The 19593-nt window shown below is 36.1% G+C and overlaps 1 protein-coding gene across 4 annotated transcripts in view; it reads right to left on the bottom strand.

Annotated features, from left to right (window-relative positions):
- The window catches only part of KLF12 (KLF transcription factor 12), a 589204-nt gene that overhangs the window by 133356 nt on the left and 436255 nt on the right, over positions 1 to 19593 (bottom strand). The gene's annotated exons all lie outside the window — the stretch shown is intronic.

Here is a 19593-nt window from a genome sequence, read left to right as displayed (position 1 = left end):
CTTGGTAAGCCCTCTTCATTTTTACTTCTGACTGCTTAAAATTCTCCCTCCCTTGTCACTGAGGATGAACACGCTTGTCCCTACACCTATAATGCATTTTCACCAAGGATTATATATTTCTTGTACACATCCTCAAATCACATTTTAAAAAAAAACCATGAAAGTTTTCTTTCTTGTTTGATTGATTGATGTGCACACATGTGGACACATATACACAGAAGCCTTTAACAGGAGTTAAAGCCAGTAACATGAGTTGCTGTGGGCCACAGGCAGAGAACACAAAGCACCACTGAGATGAGAACCGTAGCCATGCAGGCTCACTCATATACTGACTTCTAACTTGTAATTTAACAAAATTTGAGCTCTACATAACCAACTTCTGAGGACACTTGTGAAAACCAGAGAAGAGATCATAGATGTCGTATTTGTTGAATGCCAGGATCTATTGCGTTTAAATCATGAAATATAAATTTCTTTTTAGGGTAAAAGTAAGTGCTGACTATTGACTTTCTAGTGCATTTCTTGGGACTATCCTATCCTGGGGTGAATACTGTAACTATTCAAAAATGAACTGTAAATATCTATGAGCCACAAAACAAGTATTGCTACATTCTTTCCTCTGTTCTAATCTCGGTTGAAGGATGTATGTGTTTGTTCACGTCCTCATGTTATGCAAACGCCAAAGAGAAAAATTTACTCTGTAAAATTGGAGGTATTTTCAACAGCATTTCTGTGTTTGGTGTGCTTTTATAAGAAAGGACAATTTCATTGGTTTCCATCAATCCACTGGTAACATGGATTACATGGAATACAAGTTTCTACATGTATTCTCTATGTTTTGGGGTTTCTTTTTTTATTAAAGAGATGTTATTTTTGCACTTTGCTAACATTCCTCCCCACTTGATAAATTATTTAGCCTTTGAGAAGACCAGTGTGATCCCCGTCTAGAAATGTAGTTACAATTTTCCTAGGCTTCAGGTATGACCATTGCATTGGGGCTTATTTGATCGGACCCCTTCCTAAGCCCTGGGACTCGAGCCTCTGACCTGTCCAGAGAAGGAGTCCCACAAAGGCAGGTGCAACTGTCTCCAGAAATGACTCTTGAAGGACAAGGTCAAAGTTATAATTTTGTCTCAAGACAAGACAGGTGAAACAAGTGTTTTGAGAACATTGCTATCATACACACTACACCGGGAGAGAACACAGGAGGTACACTCTGGTCTTTTTTTGCTTTCCCTAACTTTAAACTAGATTTATACTGACTTCTTAATGAAAGCCAATCTTGATTTTAGGAGAAGAGATAGTTTCAGAAGAAGACAGAATTATGATTGACTATGAGGTCTTGAGCTTTCCCAGGCAAATTATCTGGTAAATCGCATGGTACAAACAAAAGGGTTTGATTTTTTTGTAAATAGTAGAGTACTAAAGAAAAACAGAATTTTTGTTGGTAAAAAGCAGAGAAAATTTATACTGCTTTAATAATCTGCATTCTGAACATCATCTAGCCTGATTTCCTTGACCAAAGCTGCCAAGTTATCCCAGCACTAAGCATTTGCTGTCCCTGAGGCTACACCAAAGACCTGAGAGCCTAGATGTCTCACTACAACCCAACCAAGTTCTGTTGCTACGAGAGCAGAGACACCTCCTATGTCCCCACCACATTTACACTGCCAATTAAATAAGATGTCAGGGGCACCAAACCAATTCTTTAGGATTTTTATTCCTCTTTCTCCTTCTGGAAAAGAGAAATCCCCAAATCTTGAAAATACCAAACTTTTCCCACTGTCTTTCATATCCAAGTATCCTTGATATAAAAGAAAATATGAAGAGCCATTGAACATAGGATCCAGTACTTGGTCTCATTACCTTGCTCATAAATTCTAGTTATTTACAGCTTTTCTTTTACATCAAGTCATTTTTAAGACATTCCAATCATAAATATAATGGCCATCTACTTATTCTCCCAAAAGATTTAAAAGAATCTTAACATTTTGTACTATTTTCTTCAGATCATTAAAAAAGTAAAATACCACAGAAAGAGCTGAAAGCCCATTTGCATTTTTCCCCCTATTTCCTTCTGCCATAGTATTCCGGTATATATCCTTCCTATTCATGTTGTCCTTTAAACACATGTTTATTAATGAATAATACCTATAATGTTTTGTTCTCTTAAAAAATGTACATAATATCATATTCTGCAAGTTGTTTTTCACCTAACATTGCATTTGAGATTTATTCATATGCTCTCATTTTAATTGTTGTATAGTATTTCATTTTATAAATGGGCCATCATTATGTATCTATTGTTGTAGTGATGAAAATTAAGCTGTTAAAAATAGTCACTCTTTCCCTGCTTATATTTTGTATTAAAAAAAACAGTCACTGTCACAAATGCTTTGGCAAGTTTCTTCATAGTATATATCTGAAAATTATGGGGCATGCATATCATCCGTTTTATTAAGTATTGCCAAAATCTCCAACGTGGCTGGATTAATTTACATGTTCACTGGTGTACAAATACATTCATTTCCCCACATTGTGGTAAGACTCAATACTGCCAGATTTTAAAATTTTTCTAAGTTTAAAATTATTCCATGTTATCAATTCTCCTTCCAAAACACAAGAATTTAACATGCTATAACTACTTAATGAATACTTCCACCTTTCCCATTTATCATTTTAGTCTAGAATTTTGGTGCATGTTTTGCTATCAAGAGTTAATTAAAAGTTTCCATGCAGATATTTATCTACATTTTTAAAACCAGTCCTAAGCTCTCCTTTCTTTTTGGGTTCTTTTTCTGCTTTCAAAAGTATGTCCTTTACTAGTCATTTCAGCAAATTTGTGTGGGCAGTAAACTCTCAGTTAATACATGTCTGAAAAATTTATTTCATTCTTTATGGAATTTGACTTCAGCTGAGTACAGAATTCTAGGATCCCTCAGCCCTTTGAAGAGCCTACTGCATTGCTTTCTGCTATTTGTTGTTGCTGACAGTCTTTGCCAATCTTAAACTCCTTTGCAGATAAGCTTTTGAGATTTTCTTTAGGACTTGAGGCTTGACAATTTCACTGCTCTGTGTTTCGATGTGAATTTTTGCTTAATTTGTCTATACTCTAAGATTCATAATCTCCCTTGATTTTTCCAAGTTCCCAGACAACTCTCTGAATGTTGCATTTCTTATCTTATAGCTGTCAGATTTAGATTTATGTTGGAATACTTCAACTCATGTCTAACTTTCCTGTCACGTTTTTGTCAACTTTTCCACTTAGTATTATTTTCTAGGTGAAATTCTTAGCACAATCTTTCAATTCATATGTTCTTCCATTGACCCTTTTCAACATTTTCTAATTGCCAAAACAAGGACCTGGGAATTATCCTAGATGTGTCTTTTGCTTCATCCTTGACCTCCAATTGGCCAGTGAGTTTTATCATTTCCATCCACACTGCCCCTGCCAGGGCCTTCAGGTATTCTCACCTGGCTTCCTGAAATAGCTTCCTAACTTGCCACTCTTCCTTTTATTTATTTATTTCCTAATTATATTCAGGCCTTCACTCATGGATTTGAATGTTACCATGTTAACTTCCAAGCCTTCTGTGTCTCCCTGTAGTGTTTGTTCCTTACCTTGGCACACAAGACCAGTGATAAGCACATCTGTGAATACCGCCTGAGCCTCATAGTTCCCCTCCTTACAAATACCTTTCACTGGAACTATACCAACCTGCCAACTTGAATAATCTACCCTCCCACCTATCTAAAAGCATGCACTAGTTCTTTCATATTTCTAAGATTTTGCATTTTAAAAACTTACCCTTCCTTCCTCCTACCTGGATAATGTAGCTAATGCCTTCTCCTGAAGTCACAACCACTTCCTCCCAACCACAGAGTTTACTGGAAACTGTGTAATCCACCTCCAAGGGTCTAGGCTTAACTTATCTGTATTACAGGACTTGTCTCACTACGGACATTTTGTCTGCTTTATCCATTCAACCATGAGCTTGTTGTGGGTATTGCTTGTACATTGTACATGTGTTTAAATCATGAAATGAATAAGTGAATAGAAAGGAATACACTGCACAATTCCTCGGTAAAGCAAATCATTAAAAAAAAATGGGAAAGATATTTTTTAAACCCTTAATTTTTGAATCTGGCAATTACATTAGTTTTGGCAAATGAATTAGAGAACAACAAAGAAAATAAAATGGGTACTATAACCAACACATTTGTTTCAATAATAAATCTGAAGACCTTTTTTCTCATTTAAATGGAACAACACAGGAAATAAAATTTAAGAAATTTATAACAAGCCAACTAATTTCATTTAGTTTATAAAGTATAAAAGTTTCTTAATGGTATTTTTATATGAAAATATATACATATCCACAGATATGTCTCTGTATTTATATTTATATATAGTAATATATGCATAAATAAGGTACAGTACCAAGTTCTTTGAGCATATTCTAACATGCCTGGGTATCAGATGGACACTGTATTTGGAACCTTACAAACATGCAAGACCTCTCTAAATAAACTGACTGGCTGAATAACTGGCTGCATTAATGACTGAATAGTAACAATATTGCTGATATTCCTTATATTTTTTCTGGAATAAGGCATGGAACAGATTAATAATGTTAACAAAGTCTGAGTCTGTGATGGCTTATTCTTGCTCTTGTTAAGGATGACTATCTTCTTAAAGTTTGGCATAATCATAACACTGAAAAATGCTCATAAAGCATTCAGTGACTTAGACTTATAAACAGAAAAAGTTGCAGTCTTCTGTTTATATCAGTCCACACAAAATTACACAGTTAAAGCTAGCTTACATTATAGTTGAAAGGGGTTTACTTTTAAGTATTAGGTGCTTATCATGGTGATTAACTATAAAAACCATCACAATTGGCTAAGGAAGGCAAGATATGTACCTGCTAATAGTTGTACTAGTTGCAAGGTGGATAATGAGATAATAAAACACATAATTGGAGGTTATACCACCTTGATTACTGTAGATTATACCAATGGGCACAGTAATGCCTCTGAGCAGTGCATCACCAGCTAGTGCTCATTTATTAGATGGCAAATGGAGTATATTCCATTATAATCATGACTTCAAGAATGTGGTGGAAAATACTTCCTCCCTCATATCATGATACCAATACATTTTGGACAGCATAGAAGGTACTTTACTCTTTATAAACTTAATACATAGTAAGAGAACTGCAACAACAGAAAAGATACAATATGAGACTGAAGAGAAACTGAAGGAAAAACTAGAAAATGCCAGTTCTTAATATGAAACTATTCTCCTTAACCAAATACACATTTTATGGAATTTATTTTCCAATTTTGAAGAAGGCATTTCTGAACATCTGCTATATAAGCTAGGATAATTCTCAAACTGTAATGTTATAATGATTATTAGCTATTGGCTAGTGCTCAGAATTTTATTGAACTCATTAATCTAAGAAAAATAAATATAATTATAACAGTAATAATAAATGTTGGCTGTATCTTTATCTTATGTTTTCCCTTGTGTTTTTCAGAAAATAACCACTACCAGAATGAGGCAAGATAGAACAGGCATGTCTGTGCTGTCTGTGTCTTTCTAACCAATTCCCTGCTCAAAAGAGCTCCAGGCAGGAACGAGATATGTCTAAAAATGACACAGATGTCGATTTCTGAAACTCAGTGAACCACACTTTGACAAAATTTCCCTACACCTAGAAATGTTAACCTACAGCTTAAGGCTGTTGTTTTCAATGCTGCAAGATGCCAGAGAAATGGAAATACATAATATAGCTCTATAATGTTAATATTTAACAATATGGAATGACTTCACATATATACATACACTCGATTTTATGCATATAAAATAAATTACATACACAGTAAATTTTAAACCTTGAAGAAATATGGAGTTGGAGTGTTTAATATTGACCAATTCTCTAGGTAATTAAGGCCTTTTAAGCATCATACCTGAGTATGACAAAGCAAAATGGCTATGGAGTATTTAAAAATTTTGATTTAATTCAAGGCTCAACCACTTTTAAGTTGTGCCCTTATATTTAGAGGAAGTTACATGAGTCTGTTTTCTCATCTGTGAAAGACAGGCAATAATAGCTATACACTGGTTATTGCAGGGCTTAAAGATAACATATGTAAAGCACAAAAAATATATAAGCATTCAATTAAGGTTATTATTTAAATTATTTAATAAATATACTTATAAGATTTATCACATACTTTCCTGCCTTTTTCAGATAGACTGACAATAATTCAATCTTTCTTTATGACCATTATTACTAATGGTCATTATTTCAAAAGCAATTATTATGCTGTAATAAAGCATTCTCTCCAAGGACTAAAGAGCTGTGTGTGTAAGCCTATCTGCTCCTATGCAAAAGACTTTGCTGTGAGTATTCAAGTCCTTGTTTTCATAATAATTTTCACATCTTCTTTGTTGGCTGCCACTTTCACTCTCCATGACCCTATAGATAAAGGGAGTTTGCTAGTTTGGGTAGGGGTTGGCCTATGAGAATCTCACAGTACTTATATGTAGCCTATGACATGCTTATACACACATATTGCATATGATATAAGAAATATTGCATACATCTGTAGATTGGTAACCCAAAAATCAGTAGATCTATTTTCTTTTACTAAGGAAAACTACAGGAAGTGAAATGCTACAAAATTCTATGGCTATTGGGCATACATAAAAATGTACTGGGGAAACATTTTCAGGAACCTGACCTATAAAAACAAAGATTGAGAAACGTTCCTATTACTTATTTCTTCTTTGCATTTTTATTTGGTATTTTCTATCTATGCACAGTTAGAAAATCATATTCACAAAAAATGCAACAAATATATCTAAACCAAGAGCTAAAAGGCTTTAAAAGAGGAAAGATATTGGCTCTTTTTCTATAAGTAACATATTTGATGTATGCAATATGTCTTATATCATATGCAATGTGTGTATGAGTATGTCATAGTCTACACTTCAGTAAAACTACAGTATTCTTCATTCTTTAATGTACTCTCCATTCTCTGCACTCATTGTTCACCCGTTTTCCTGGTGGGGAATGGTCCTACCTACTCTGACTATGAAAACCTTATGCTTCGTCAACTTTCACCTCAAATGCCTCCTAGTCTACCTTCTTTAAAACATAACTTCCTCCAGAGTCTAGTTCGTGTTCTTTGGAGATTTACAACCTAGGCCTCTAGAAGGTTTCCTCTCTTTAAAAGGTCTCCATGTTTGTAGAAGACTGATTTAAAACATTCACTTACGACAAAGGTCACACGAGAGATGATTATGGAATCCTTGGATTGAGCACAAAAGAGACAAAAATGCAATCAGAAAATTGACAATTCCTTCTAAATACAGAATATTTGAAAAAAATTCAGACGAAGCTATTTTAGATTTGTGTTTGGGTTTACTTGTTACACCTTTAAGATTAGAGATTTGAGGAGGGAAACCAAATCTTTGTTTTATGGATACAACAAATGGGCTCACCATGGTAAATACATCATTTATTCCTTCTCACAAAGAGATATTTAACTGCACAGGGCAAATAAAAGTAGCATTTTCCTTCTACTTAAGGTTTGTTACATGAAATTTATGTGTTTAAAATGCAGTACAAACACCAAAAACCGATTGTACTATTATCAGCTTTTAAATCAAAATAGCTTGCTATCTGGTAAGGACAGGAGAACTGGTCGATTTATTTCATAAAACTTTATGTACAAAGAGACAGTGTCTATGAACTTAATGGAGAGAATATAGAGTCTGGAGGGGTAATTTTTATTACAATTTATAGTGGGATTATCCATACTCCACAGTTTTCAGATTTTATGGTGCTGTGATGCTGATGCAGTTAACTGCAGTGTGGTAAGAGGCATAATTTGTTTCACCCTGACTGGAAAATGAAACTGGTGCTACTATTATATACGAAAGCTAGCAGGCTCTATTAATTGTCTGGATCCAATCAAAGCCATCATTTATTCTAGTTTCACAGGTAAAATATTTTACCTGAAAGTAAAAGAATAAATAAGAAGTGACTATAATTTTCATACAGCAGTATCTTTGCATTAAGACTGTTTAGAAGCCATAAGAGTATTTCTCATCCACAACTCCAGAAACTACTAAAACTTAAATCACATTACGCATCTATAATACCATGAAACATTATTCTTTCCTAGTAAGTACTCTGAAATAAACAAAACTGCGAAACAGGAGAAACAATATACTCAAGAACGCCTGGAAATTACAGATTGACGTACAGCAGCAACCGTTGGGGACAGCATTCATTCATTCTGCAAACACACACGAGTTTTTAGTGTGTGCCAGACACTCAATAAGGCAGTAAGGCAATGAGAAGAGAGGGGTGTGTGTGTGAACTGCCTTACAATTTAGTATGTAGCGTCTTAGAAAACATACAGCATTTGAACCAGGTCTCTTGCCAGAGAAAGAAGAGGATTCCTTTTCCCTTCCATTATGGATAAAAGCAGTCACCCTGAGAAGCCATGGAACATGGCTGGGACCTGAGGCAGATTTGGTGGAATGGCAACAGACTGAGATGGAGGGGCAGTAGGAGCCAGTCTATACGGATAGATGAGGAGCCAGGCTGGTCATCATTTCATGTTTTGGCCACCTTCTACTCTGCCATACAAGGGAAGGTTTCTTTTATGGTCAGAGTTTACGACTGCCCACCAGTACCAGCCACTGCATTCCTAAGAATCTCATAAAATACACTGTTCCTGCAGTAGACTGCGTGTGTTCATTCATTTGTTCGTCCATCTCTTCATTCAATAAATACTTATTGAACATCTACTAGTGTCAAACACAATGTTGGGGAAATGGTAGCTAATGAGACTTAGAGGGTACTTTCATGGAGCTTAAATTTTAGTGGGGAATTTGGGAAACCCTAACTTATTTTATTTTAGAAATGAGAATTCATAACAACATAAACCACATTAAATAACTGCAGTTCTTGTCAACACAGGAGCTTATTCTTATTGTATTATAGATTATCCAAGTCCTGCTGGGCCTTTCTCTCCCCCAAAAAACTGAGAAACCCACACACCTATTATAGAATTATCTAATTCTACCATGTTCCTACTGAACTCCTAAACTCCTAGTTATTGAAAAGGCAGTTTCTCTGATACATTCTCCAAAGGCTATTCCCAGTTCTCCTAGTTTTACCAAATTTTCCTACATTCTGTTTTCCTGAATTTGTGCTGTCCCAAGACATAACTCTCCATTTTAATTTTATTTTCTCTCTGTGACATTCACAGGGCACTGGCTTCCCTGCTCACTGGGTTCATCTCTCAGCAAAACTTGCAAATGGCACATAGGCTGGCATACGTATACTTCCACTTAGCCAACAAACATAATCCGTAGTTTAAAAAATCAAAACTTAGCATAGATACACAGAAAGCAGCATTTTCTTTCTACCAAACTGAGTCACATACAAATGTGCAAGATGGGAAGTGGGACAAATGGGCAGAAGTCTTTTCTTTCTGGCCCAAATTTAAATATAGTCTTTAAAAAAAATATGTCATACACTAGAACTCTAAAGGCAAAGTAGGTAAGTTAGGTTTTAAATTCAGGCTTCAGTTTTACTAAAAAGGGACACATTCACCACACTCCCTTACAACCCTAAAGTAGCTGGGAAAATTTGGAGGCAATCCTAGAAAAAAATAACTAGATTATAGAGTTCTTCTGGGTCTTTCAGTTTCCGCTGTTCTAAAATTCTACCACTAGATGGCAGTACAAAGACTGTCATTTTCAACACAGGTGTCTCAGTTTCATAATACATGACTTCTAGCATAGGGGATTTGGTTGATATGGAAGAGAAAGAAGAATGAAGATATGGAAAAAGGTAAAATGATGATGTTTGGACTGAGAAAAGGAAGAAGGGGGGGAAATAGAGGGAAGATGGAGTGGGGGAGGGTGGAAAAAGAAGGTGGAGCCAAGGCCAGTACTTTGAGAAGGAGGAGGAGGCAAGAGGGAAAAGGCAGAGTTAAAGGTGGGAAAGCTCCAGGGGAGTTTCTTTGAAACTTTTTAGATAGGAAGCACCATAAGAAATATGCATTTCAGCATGACTAGTACAAACCCTTTGCCCCATGGTACCATATTTGCATGCATGTAAACGTTTCATGAAATGATACTTATTTGTGTGATGCTCCCAGATAGTTTGTGAGCTATTCCATTTTACTTCATTTCTTTAAAACCACTGATTGTGAGCTACTAAATTGATTTCAAGATTCACCAACAGGAAATGCCCCATGGTGTGAACACCTTTTTAGTGCATGGTAAACTAGAGCTGGCTTGTAAGAAGAGTTTTGTTCTTTGTTTTATAATTGCCACAGCTGGGAGTGGGGGACATTCCTGACCATATAAATGGTCCATAAAACATTTGAATAAATGAACTAATAATGTTGAATATATGAACTAATTATTAGAAGAAAAAAAAGATGGAGAAGACACCTGGTCATGAAAAACATATATAAGTGGCTAATGATCAAAGTGGAGAAAGAATTGAGTATGTGATGATTACTCTGTAAATTGGTAGCTCTTTTTTATTAGATAGAAAGACAAATATTAATATCAATTAGTTGTTTTCTAAAGAACACAAAGTGGAATACCAGTTCATCAAATTTTCTACTAACAATGGAAAAATAGGCTGAGTGAAAGAGCTGAGAAAATAGTAATATAGCTTGAAACAAAAAAAGAATTATTAAGGGAATAAGAAAGGACAGGGAAAAGAAACCACAGCCACAAGGTTGTAAATTATTAAAAAGCCAATTTAAACAATACTGGCAATGATTCTAAGACCAAGTTTCCTCTTGGATCTTATATTCTTCCTTCTTTCATTTGTTCCTACTAGGTTTCATGAGTCATTGGGTAAAGTGTTTATCTGCTACATATATATTTTTATATATGCATATATTTCTTGCAGTGAGTATAAATGCCCAAATATCATCAAAATAATTCTACAAATATTTGCAATATAATATGTAAAATAAGAATTCCCTTGTAGCATAACACCTCTACTATATGAAATTAGAAGCATTATATTTAAGGAGAACATTATTACAGGATATAAAAAAATTTGATTTTTAAAACAGAACTATTCACAAAGGAAATAAAAGATATTATATATCAAAATCCAATATGTATTGTTTAACATACTAAATATTATCAGAGAAAACTTTTCAGGTGTGGTGAAAATTGAATACGTAGACTACATTAGAATACTTTCTTTGTAAAATATAACATGTAAGCATAAATTTATTTAAACATAAATTGCATCTTTTTATTACAGGAGAAACTTTTCCTAACAAATAAAATGGTGTGCTAGGTTACCTTATTCATTAGCTCTTAATATTACTTTATAATGGAATGAACACAACTTCATTTTGTTAACCTTTTCTTGCTTTACCTCCTTTACCAAACAAATTAACTTGCCTCTTGTCTACATCCTCACTTCCTCAAGTAACATCTGGGTCTGAATGAAGTAACATCACCCTCTTAAAGTAGACCACCCTATGAATCCGTGCTTTATCCTTTTTCTCTTTTATTTCTCTTTTGTACTTTTATTTCCTATTTAACAGAGGGATGTGGGTGGAGCCAATCAAACTCATTTCTTGGTATTTTACAGTCTACAAGGAAGAGTTTTCCCTTTTCAATTAATTCTGTCAGAACAATACAGACAGCTTCTGTCTCCTCTCTGAGCCAGTTATTATCATCGACTCTTAGAACTAACCCAGCCTGTGCCAGATGAAGCAGTGGAATCGACAGATTGTGGGCATTTCAGATAAACAAGAACATAAGAAGCCAATTTTTTTGGTGGAATCTATTCAACTTCTTGTGCCTGCCCAGAAGTGAAAAAATACAAATAAGTTTCTACTACAGGTTGAAAAATCAGGTAAAAACAAACAACAAATTACCAGTATATCTGCAGGGAATAAAATCATTCTGAACTCCTAGTTAAAATCCAATTTCTCACAAATATTGGCTGCCTGCCTTTCTCTCACTATTTAACAAGTTCCTGCCTTTGTTTTATAATAAGTGCAACACTCAAGTCTTATCAAAGTCTATATTTAAGAATAATAAGCCAAAAAGAGCAACACTCCAGTCCCGTTTCCCAATAAGCAATATTAAAAAATAAAGAACATGAGTAACTGGATCATTTGTTGATCTAAATCAAATTCTGAATTAAAGTATCTACTTTATTCCATATCTAGTAGTTACCATACTTAAGAGTAAGTAGAATAATAAATTTACCAAGGGAAGATGTGGTAGTTCAGTCACTCAATGAGCAAAGACACACATACACACAAGCACAGGTCAGCTGTCTGGGACTATTCTGGTCATACGGACAGATGACAACAGGATTCCACTGAATGGTGAACTAAAGAGGACAGTCATATGTAAGGTAGACAGAAGAAAGAAGTCTGTGACAAGAACCATGACCTGAAACAAGACATTAACATCAACAAGTGGGAAGGCTGGTGGCAGAAGAAAATTAATGCATCGAAGCCACTGGAAACGGGAGCTTCATGGGAATAAAACTCCACTTGGATCCATGAGACAGTAGCGTGGTCATAACATCCAACTAGTTTTGCAACAATCATCACGATGACCATATTTCCTTTCACAAATATAAACGGCACAAGACTAAAAATACACTTGTGGCTTCTTCCTGTTAGCTGTTGAGAAAAGCAACAGTCTGTAGGAAGAACATGGGTGTGAGTATTTCAAATTTGTCCAAGGCCACATCCCTTTGAAACTCCTGAATGGATGCTATGAAAATTAGGTATATTTTTGGAAGCCTCTTCACTGCGTATCTACATCTAAATATAATAAGAAAGCAACACTCTTTTAAAGGAGGTATCCAAAGAAATTGCACATACAAATCGGGTTGGTTTCTTAACAGCAGTATCCACAAGCTTTAGTCAGATATTTTGGGAAAAAGTACTTCATACTCAAAGATATAATAATCACACAATTGTTTCAAATTAGGAATAATGCACTTATGAGCTATAAGAAGTTATTCTTCAAGTATGACACTACTCCAATAAAGTCTTAATGCAATAAATACATTTTAGAAAATGCTGGTTGACTCCTGGCTGCTGGTGTTACATTTGCATGAAAGAAAAATGTGGGTGGGTAGGAAAAGGCGTTGGACTCTTTCCCTCCAGGCAAATTTATTTTATTACTGTCCTGTGGACATTTGATGACTTTTGGGTGGCTAAGGAGAAGACAACAGTGGTGATGGGGTAGAGAGGGAAGAAATAACAGAGTATCTATCTATATGAGCTAATAAAGAGGAAAGGGAAAGTGGCTGGGGAAGAAAATTGGGCAACAGTGACATACCCGGCAGACTGAATCAGCCTTTCTCACGTCCTTACTATTCCAAAGCCACTGCTCAATCACACCCTTGCTTCAGCCTCATTCCCAGGCATGAAGGTTACTTGCTCCTCCAGCAAAAGGGAAAAAGGACTGGCTCAGGTATGGGAAGGAGGGGATCAGCCCATTTTTTTTAAAGCTCTTTAACTGTATTTTCATACAGTGGTTATGGTAATGCCCTTCAATTTCTAGCTTCAATTTCTAGAATGTAATGACCATTAATGTTTAAATGTAAAAATTATCTGTAAAAGGCATTAATGTTTAAATGTAAAAATTATCTGTAAAATTTACATTTTTAAATGTAAAAATCTTATCTGTAAAAAAAAATTATTATTTGGGGCTGTTTTCAATACTTCTGTACATTCTACTAGACAAATGAATGAAAAAATATTTGATCTTATATTTATATTATTTCTGGTATCATTTTTATGATTATCAATGGGACCCAAATGGTACTGAACTATTATTTTTATCTGTTGGTTAATAATCCAGGAGAGAGAGGAAGATGGATAATTCTAGAGAGGTGAAGAATTACAGAAGCGAAGTTCTTAACTACACGTCATTGTTTATATTATAACTGTAGACATAACCTGCATCTTGCAGTAATTAATCTAAATTCTAAAGTCAATTTATTATGCTGACAAAATCGTTAGGAAAGAGATGCATAATGGAAAATGAAAGGAAATGCAAAAAGTAAAAGATAATGATCTAGGATTGTTCTTGACAACATAGAGATACACTGTACTATCTCCCCTTTTAAACACCTCCCTCGGGAGCCTGAATGCCTCTCAGCTCTCATTCCGTTTCTCTGCAACTCTTTAAAGCAAAACTGCTCCAAAGAGCCATCTAGACTTTCAATCTCCCCTTCCTCACCTCCCACCTGAATAGGAACTTACTTCAGTCAGTCTTTTGTCCCCACCATCCCATTGATGCACTGCCTGTCATTGTCACCAACGAACTCTCCCTCACCAAATCCACAATTCTCAGCCTTCATTTAATTCGGTCCCTGAGCAGCATTCAATATGATTGATGACTCCCTTTCTGCAACACTCCGTCCACCGGCATTCTCTCGAACATGCCTCCATTTCCCTTAAGAGCAGACAGGTCTCAACACTGACTGCTGCACCCCTCTTATCTTTTGAACATCGAAATGCTGAAGTGCTCAGGGTGTCCCTGTCTCCCCTTCTCCACGTGGCTCTCTCCCAAGATGATCCTACACAGTCCACACACAGCATTAAATACCTCCTTTACCCTAATGGCTCCCAAATTCATTTTTCCAAACCTGCCTCCTCTTTCCTCGGTGCCCCAGGCTCACCTGTCCAACTTCCGTCTCAAGCTCTCTATGTACATATGGAACAGGCACGTCAAATTGCACATGTCTGAAAGGGAATTCCCTTCTCAACCCTGCTCTGCCCCTCTTAGTAAAGAGTGCCACCACATGCTCAACAGCTCACCCTCGAACCTCCAAGTCATCCTTCCTTCCCCTCCTCTCTTCAAACCCCACATCCAAACACACTGCCGCGGTCCCCTACCCAGGCCTTCTTGTTTTCACACCTGCCCTGTATTCATTAGTGCACGCAGTGGGTCGACGTTTCTGTAAAACACACCATGCCACACTGCTGCTGCTCACAGTTCCACTTTGAGAGGCTTCGCAACATATTTAAAACAAAAACCCAACACCTTTATGGCACAGCCTCTGGGAGGCCCTACAGGGTCTGCCCCCACCCTTAGTCTGTGTCCCTCAACCCTTGCGTCCCTCCCTCCAGTCCCTCAGGCCTCCCTGCGGGTCCTCCTCCCACAGGCCACACTCGCAACATGCCTCAGGAGCTTTGAACCTGCAGTTCTTTCTTTCTGGAATGCTCTTCCCCAGGTATTATTAGCATTTCTTACTTCCCAGAGAGGCCTTCCTTGATTGCACCTAAAATTGTACCCCGCTTTTATTAACTTCCCATGCCCTTATCATGCCTTATTTTTCAAAGCTCTTATGCCATCTGACACATACTGTGTATTCCGCTAGAAAGTAAGGGTCATGACAACGAGGACTTGCTCATCTTGGAGCTCCGATTCCTAGGACTGTGCTCGGCATAAAGTGAACGCACGTTACGTACGGGAAGGGAGGAGAACTCTAAACACACCTACTCTTCCATCAGGCAGTAATGAACCAAGAACAACTTTGCTTGTGATTTTTTTATGACCCTCTAATGCTTCTCTGCTACTAAATATCTATTAGAAAAAACTAATGAAAATCTTCTGGGAAATGTACTATAAACTTCCGCAGGCTGGACTGAAATTCCTTTACGAGGTCAAATAATCTCTTTAGGGTCTTGTTTGTAAATATCGTGCCTCAGGTTAAGTAGTAACAAAACTCTCCTCTATGTGGACAGCACTGTACCCCTCAAGCACTTCTATTTGTGGGGGGGGGAGGGCTAACCTGCTACTTGACCTTCTGGTATCAAGTGGAAAAATGTGTTCCTCAGGAGACCTTTTCTGACACCTTCCCTCTCATCGTTCTATTCTAAAATATATTTGTTTATTGTACCTTCCAGAACATCATTCCACTTTATATCATATAATATTACCTCCAAGATATGTACATGCCATGGACTAGCTGACAACTTGCCATTCCTTTAGACCACTATTCTTTACATACTTAGAAGGGCGGAAGTTCCAGCCTCATTAGAAAGCATTCTCATACCACTCTGTGGTTAGGCAAGCATCCCTTGGGGAAGTTTCACCCACCCTGTCCCCTGAGCAACACAGAAAAAGCATTTCTTCCTATGATATATAACATCCTATGTGAAAATACTTTTGTCAAATCCTGCTTTCTCTATTTGCAATCATAATTAAACTTGCTGCACCGGGCAAATTCCTGGCTGGTCTATTTTTAGTCCACTCTGTCCACAATTATCAGCTATTTAATTGTTTCTATGATTTTTTTGTTTAATGTCAATATCTCCCATTAGACGGTAAGCACTGTGAGACAGAAACAGCATCTGTTTTGTTCAACACTGTATCTCTGGTGTCAATAAAAAGCCTGATAATGATAGATGCTCAATAACCACTTGCACAGACAAATGACTCAATTTACATGGTGCGTGAACTTAGACATGGATGTGTCTACTCACAGTCTTTCCTGTAATGTGACATACGGGGTAATCTATTTGTCTATCAAAGACCAGACGTGTTATACTTACTTTAAAAGTAATTAGCCAGTACCATCATCTATAGTTATATGCATCACATTTTGTATTTTTACTATTAGCATTTTGAAAAGCCAACTCTCCTTTTGTATTTTCCTTTGCTCATCCATACCAGATATACAAGTCCTGAGTGGGAAGGGACAGGGGGCTCCCTTTATCTCTCAGCCACTTCGTTGCTGGCCCAGTGCCCAGCTGCATATGAACAAAATAAAGACTTGAGGAATTACTGAAATGCCCCTTTCTTTATTCATTCTGTGAGGTAGGAAGCCAACCTCCTCCACTAGACACTTTTACTGTTGCCTAATTAATCAGTTATGCAATAAAAAAAAAAAACTTATAAAATGCCATAATGGTAGTAATTGTAGAATATGGTGATTATAAAAGCTTAACATAAACTAATAAAAATACAAAATGTGGAATGTTCCCAAACAATTTCTCATTCTAAAGTCTCATCCCTTATAATTTGTTATAGTAACAACTTTGAGGAAATATTTTTATACCAACTTCTTAGGGCAGTTTTTCTTTTTAAAATATAAGAAGTTTTTGTTCCTCCAACTTTCTGTTTTTATAAGAAAGAGAAAATATTTTGAACATTATTGCATGTGGTATTTTGGGGAAGAGGTAATGATAAACTGCAAACATTTATTGATACTTGATCAATGCTAGACATTTACACATTATGCTCTTACTTAATCCTCCCATTAATCTTCTAGGAAATGGACTTATCCCCATTTTATTGCTGATAAAAGTGAAGATTAGTGATACTAAATAATTTACCCACATGCACAGCTGTGAGAGTCGCCCTTGATCCTACAACTCATGTTCCTAAAGACCATAGCACAGTCCATTGTGCTTATGATTAAATAAATTCTTATTCTTGATAGGAGAAAACTACTAAATAAAAAAGTACTGCATGAAACTAACAAATACGCTCATGTAACGAACAAATTAGAGCATGAGTCTTAAAAAGTTCCCCTGCAAGGACTCATTCTCCAGAAGATTAAAATTTTAAATTTATAAAATATACTTTATATATACTTTCAAAATAATACTCTCCCATGAAATAATAATGGCTAATAAAAGAGATATGTGTTTGTTTCCTTCTTTAGTGAATCAAAATTTTATGAAAGGCCAGAAGCAACATTAAAATCATTGTTAATCAACTTCATGATAAGACAGTACTTTTCTTAAGTACTATCATACAAAGATTGGATTCTATCGTGTACACATACACACATCTATAAAATAATGGAATATACAAGATTGTATATTTTGCTACTTACTAAATCCTAATTCTTAAAAAATTTATAATCATATTTCTACATTATATAGGAAAATAAATACCTGAATTGGCTTTCAGTTATTTTATTATCATTCAAATCATTTGTTCATTTCAATCAGAAGTATTAGCAATATCGAAGAGAATTCGGCTCCAGGAAAATCCATGAAAAGTCTTCCTAACTTCTCTTTTTCCTCTACTTTTTCACTAGAGGGTGGCAGGGCCAGTTGCTGACCCATAACAGCACAAAAGAAAAAGGTTGCCAGGTAAGTAATAAGTCCCTGTATCTTAAGTTTGCAGTCTAAAATCCCCAAATGTTCTGAATCATGAGGTTTTTTTTTTTTTTTTTTTTTTGAGACAGAGTCTCACTTTTGTTGCCCTGGCTAGAGTGAGTGCCGTGGCGTCAGTCTAGCTCACAGCAACCTCAATCTCCTGGGCTCAAGCGATCCTTCTGCCTCAGCCTCCCAAGTAGCTGGGACTACAGGCATGCACCACCATGCCCGGCTAATTTTTTTTTTTTTTTTGTATATATACTTTTAGTTGGTCAATTAATTTCTTTCTATTTTTAGTAGAGACGGGGTCTCGCTCAGGCTGGTTTCGAACTCCCGACCTCGAGCAATCCGCCCGCCTCGGCCTCCCAGAGTGCTAGGATTACAGGCTTGAGCCACCGCGCCCGGCCCGAATCATGAGGTTTTAACTTGATGAAACTGGGAAGGTGAAATTTATTTCATGTGCTCTTAAGAAACTCACTGCAAATAAAACAGTAACTTGCCAATGGTGAATGCACAATTTTGTGGCATATGTTTGCAAAAATTTCTCTAAGTTCACAATCAAATGATACTTCTGTGTATTCAATCCTAACTTATGTAAGAACTAAAACAACCATTACTAGCATTTTATGAGAAGGCAGTATTTTATGTATTCAATCATATTTTAATTATAGGACTCAGTAGTGATACAGTGTCAAAGCAAAAAGTAATACAGCCTAAGTCTTAATCCATCATCATTTCTAGGCTCTGAAGACAAAATACATACATATGTATTCAGTTTAAAAGGGAATGAGTCAATGATTACGGGCATTTCACATTTCTATGGAAGGGTGGCTTATTTTTTAGATTAGTGAGTAAGGAAGCAAAAATGGACAGTTACCACAATTCCTTCTAGTAAAAATTGGTAAAAAAAAAAAATTAAAATTAAAAAAAATAAGAACTTAGCAGTAGAAAAATAACTTCATGATCAAGTGTATAACTATCAAATTTTTAATTAGTTATTATTACACAGTTGTGTGGCAAAGTGACTCCTGCCTTCTAACCCCTAAAAGAAAATATTAGTACTGCATTTTATAATATTTCCATTATATTAAGTCATGTAAGAAGTTAATAATCCAAGCTACCTGATACTTTCATAGCCAAATACCTAACTGGAGAATTATTTTAATGGCAACTTAATTTATAAGTTACTCAGAAGTGAATGATCAGATTCTAGGCACTGCAACTTCATGACATTTTATATTATTACCACCCCATAAATTCCAGTTGAACAACAAAAAGAAGAAACATCCCAAGGCTGGGCATGATGGTTTACGCCTGTAATCCTAGCCGTTTGGGAGACTGAGGCAGGAATATTGCTTGAGCTCAGGAGTTCGAGACCAGCCTGAGCAACAGCGAGACCCCATCTCTGCTAAAAATAGAAAAATT

Source organism: Microcebus murinus, chromosome 13 (genome assembly GCF_040939455.1).
Source record: "Microcebus murinus isolate Inina chromosome 13, M.murinus_Inina_mat1.0, whole genome shotgun sequence".
NCBI lineage: Eukaryota > Metazoa > Chordata > Mammalia > Primates > Cheirogaleidae > Microcebus > Microcebus murinus.
This window is presented reverse-complemented; position numbering and strand designations above follow the sequence as displayed.